Source organism: Hipposideros armiger, unplaced genomic scaffold (genome assembly GCF_001890085.2).
Source record: "Hipposideros armiger isolate ML-2016 unplaced genomic scaffold, ASM189008v1 scaffold_329, whole genome shotgun sequence".
In the NCBI taxonomy this organism is placed as follows: domain Eukaryota; kingdom Metazoa; phylum Chordata; class Mammalia; order Chiroptera; family Hipposideridae; genus Hipposideros; species Hipposideros armiger.
This window is the reverse complement of record NW_017731679.1, coordinates 202,612-207,599: the sequence shown is the minus strand read 5'-3', so window position 1 is coordinate 207,599 and position 4,988 is coordinate 202,612.

Sequence of the window (4,988 nt, the reverse complement as noted above, 5' to 3'; positions counted from 1 at the left end):
ACAATATTGAAATCCATGAAAGAAATGAAAAATAATAAATATAGCATTTACTCTGGGAGGCGAGAATGGCCATAAACATAGAAAGGCACAGAATCATGAATGGCTTATTACTTTGAATGTCCTATTGCTAGCCAGTATCCTTACTGCAGCAGTGGTACTTTATCCATTAAATAGTGTGATATTTAGCAATGGCATTATCAATATTAATCCTCAATGTAATAACTGTACTATGTCTCTTAGTTTCTTATAAAGTCTGAGGTTTTAGAGTCCCTTCTTTGTCAACATCATAATAGGTCATTGAGTTTGACTCCTAGTGCTCTCATTTATAGTAGGACTTCTGCCAAGTTGCCCAATCTACCTAATTATTAATTTCCTCATCATTAAAATAGTGATGAAATAGTATTTTATTCATTGGGTGTTTGAGAAGATTAAATAAGATAATGTATATACCACACCCTAAATGTAATACACATATGTCCACTATTACTATTTCAGTGCAAAAAAATTTGCAAGTTTCTATACTTGATTAAATTTCCCAAATCAAAACATAGTTTATTACTTCTTTTGATTCTTCAGGCGTAATAAACTCACATACAATTTGTAGAAACTGGCATACAAGTATCTACACTTGGTGACTGAATTCCCCAAATCATGACATAGTTAATTATTTCTTTTTATTCCTCTAGACCAGGGGTCAGCAAACTTTTGACACGGAAGAGCCGCCAGGGGTAAAAAAACTGCAGCTCACGAGCCGCAAGCTCTGAAGTAAAATTGAAAATGAAAATAACTCTATCGCAGTTTCATTTATAAAATTTTTAAAGGATATTATTCATATAATGGTGATTATGTAAAAATATATTTATGGCTCTTGAATAATTTTTAAATTGTTGTGAGGGACAGGATTGGCTCTTCTAGGGGTCAGCAAACTTTTGAGACAGAAGGTACCCGAAGAGCCACATATGGATCGCAAGCCACAGTTTGCCAACCCCTGATCTAGATTAATAAATTGGCATACAGTTTGCCTTGCAGGAACTTCTGTGAGTCAGGCTTTATTTAATCAATTACCACAAAAGTTTTTAGAGGCCTTTTTCAACTATCTTTTCAGCTATCTTTTTGTTCTATTTGTTTTTATCTGACTCATCTCCATCAGTTTCTCCCACTACCTGAAAACTGATCAGAATTCAATTTAGAAATTTTAGAAACTAAATAGAAACCAAACAGAGAGCCTGGGGAGAAAATTGCTAGATAGAAACTAGGGACTATTTCAAGTTGCTATTTTGCAACCTGTTTACTGTTACTTATTTGCTGGTGATGCTAATCCAAAGAATATAAATAGATCCAATTGAAACAGACCACCTTTCCACTAAACATCAGATATAGAAAGGCTTTTGGCAGCAATTTTCTTTACCTTATCTTATTCTATAACATCAAACAGGGATGCTTAACTATTTTCTTTTTTTAGTGACAGGTGTACAAAACAATGTGATAGTTATACATTTCACTCCTCACAAAGTGGTAACTCCCATCCCCCAATCTATTGCCCCTCTGACATCATATATAGCTGTTACAATTCCATTGACTCTATTCCATATACTATACTCTATATCCCATGACCATATACATATATATATTAAATTATAGTTGACATACAATATTATTCAGCTTCAGCTTAACTTGCTTAATTTTTTATGATCAGAAACCTTTCTGAAAATAGAAATTATGAAAATTCAACCCATGAAAATGCACATACAAAACGTCACATATAGTGTCAATGGGTTCCCAGGAAACTCTCAAACCCATCTCTGAATCCTCTAAGGCAGCGGTTCTCAACCTTCCTAATGCCATGACCCCTTAATAGAGTTCCTCATGTTGTGGTGACCCCCAACCATAAAATTATTTTCATTGCTACTCTATAACTGTAATTTTGCTACTGTTATGAATCATAATGTAAATATCTTTTTGTTTTCCGATGGTCTTAGGCGACCCCTGTGAAAGGGTCGTTCAACCCCCAAAGGGGTCGCGACCCACAGGTTGAGAACCGCTGCTCTAAGGCTATGTTGAAAACAGGTTTTAAAATCTTGGTTTTGAATATGACAATAGACTGAAAGTTGTCCTATTACTTTGTTTTGGATTTATATTTCCCCATAGGCAAGTAAGTAGTTTGCGTGGAACAGATGCCAGCACACAGCCAAATGTCACCTCCTCCCCAGGCATATTCACCAACTTATAAATATTTGTGTGTGCACACACGAGTCTGTGTGTTAACTCCTCCCTGAGCATCCCCTCTGGTAAAATGGACTGCAAGGTGGCCTGCCATATTGCTTAGGTAATCCCTAAATGTAAATATTCCTTAGTAAATACTTCAGTGGTGCTATAGTTACAGTCTCTTATCCCAAAGACATTGGGTTGAGTTCATTCCCTGTTTTTAGCTATTCCTATTAAGTTCCCATGAAGAGTTCTCCCTTTGGCATCTCATATTTCCACATTAACTGCAAAATAAACCATCGATAACAATCTCAACAACTTCCAAGAAAACACACCATCAAAACTAAGGATGGCTCTTTTTTACATACCTAACTTCCAGTTCTTATAACAGCTCTTCAAAGTATGTATTATTGTCACCATTCTACAGATCAGGAAATCAGACCTCGAGAGACTGAATGATTCACCTAGTTCAAAACACCAAATGCATACTTTCCAAACATCACAGCCAAACAAACCAAAAAATAACTCCTTAGGAAAATTATTCTCTAGATATATACCACAAAATCTTACATACTCTGGCCAAATGCCCAAATGCCAAAATAATGCATATGAAAGATAGGAAGTATAAAATACGTTCTCCAGATCTCAGCTGTGGTTGGTTCACTTAGCACTGACCCAGTATTTCTTTCTGGACATATTTCAAAATCAATAAATTGCAGCTACTGTTTCAGACTTGCAACAGCGTTTTAGGCCACCACATTGTTATTTTAAGCCATTGCCTCTATATTTGCACGTCAATTGCTCATACTCTCAGGTCTAAAGGATTCTTTGCTTCCTCTCCCTCATTGGTTTTTCCTTTCCCCCTTCCTCTCCACTGTATCCCCACCTCTTCACTAAATGACAGACTGACAGGCATGGCTAAGTGTACCTTGTTTAAACATCTGCTTTATTATTGTTGAGTGACTGCCGATAGGTAAGCAAGGTTTTTTCTTATCTTTCACTCAAGAATTCAGATGGTCTGATTAGAAAGCTGAACTGCTTAGAGGATCCTGACAGATACCTCTCATTTTCTTTTAAGACCACCATGAGTGGTTAAGCATTCTACTCAGATAATTTTCAGTAGTGGAACAACTGTCTGTTTAGGTACCTGGCTAGGTCAAACATGCATTTAGCTGAGGAATTCCATGTCCACACTCAAGGATTAATTTTCTCTTGGGAAATAATTGGATAAAGAACCATTTATTACGTAAATGTTATGAGTATGTTAAGGGTCGGTTGCTGTAATTGTTTAATGGAGTGACTACTGTGAAAAATGACTATTGGTAGAACCAAAGTAAAACTCAGAGAAACCTAAAGACAGAAAAAAAAAAGGAAGGAAGAAAGCCCCAAATATTAAGTACATAAAACCGAAAATACAAGGAAGAGCATGAGTGTCATAAAATAACCCATAATTTTTTTAATGTATAACTATTTTAAAGCTCCCTTGTGAAAATAATCTAAAACAGAATATTTTGGGTTCAAATAACAGAGATAAATTCGGATTCTGTGATACAAATGCAGTACAGACTTCAAAAAATATATATTAATATACTCTAGTTAGAATCTTTTAGAAAGAGAAAATATTATTCATTCTGACTTCATGTAAAGGGTTACATTCTGAAAATAAAACCGTTATATCAGCGAGTTCTAAAATATTATGTGAAGAAATTAAGGCTCAGAAGAAAGAGTTGTAGAAAGTGTTAACAGGAAATGAGCCAAGATCTAAGTACAAGAAGGGGAGAAAAAGAGGTCAGCAGTGACACTACCACTTACTTTAGGGGGTAGCCTTTATCTCTCTCCCTCGGTGAACCACTCACTAGTCACTCTTCTTTCTACCCTTCCACAAGCTCATCAGCTTTGACAGAGTCTGTTTTCTCTACCAGTGACATTCTTCCTCTCCATCTTCCCTTATACAGTCTCCCCATATTTAGTTGTTTCCTCACATTAAGCTGCATCCTAAATTGCATCATTCAAGATACACCTAAAATGTCACCACGCAAACAGGGCCTTCCTAACCATGCAAATTAAAAAGTTCCCAACCACACTTTCTCATATAAACCTCTATTATTTTCACTAGTTTACATTTCCTTGACATTTTTCCTCTTTTAATCTGCTGCAGAAAACCTGTCTCATTCACTATTGTATTTTTATTAATAGCACTTAGAACATAGTAGATGCTCAGTAAAAAGCTTACTGAATGAATCAAATAAAGGTAAAAGTAATAAAGAATCATATACAGATAAAAAAAAACTTATTTCCAAATGCTCCCAAAACACTAAGCCCCCTCAAAGAGCTAAATTGGTGAATGCGCCCTCACTTCTTGAAGAAAAGACTATAAGACAAGTATGACCTGATACACTTTTTCAGTTTCTCAAAGAGATTCTGGAGAATGGTACATTTCCAACACAGATAAATAGAAGACTTACAATGTAGTTGGTTGAAGCAGAAGTGCCTGCCTCACCTGAGTGCAACTAGATCTAATAAAGCCAGAGATAAGGGATGATATCTACCTCACCCCATATTGCCTTTCAGTGGACGAATTCTGCATCCTAGAATACATTGCCCAGTACATATCAGGGTCTCGCCAATTTAACCAATGCACTTAATCATATTTTTAAGGGGAAGAAAAGATTAAATGAGTGGATAGATCACTTGAAAAGTGTTCATTCCAGTACTTCCCCTGTGGAGATTGCATCAGAAATTACCTGCCCTCAATGAAACTGTGAGGACATGGAATAAGGCTC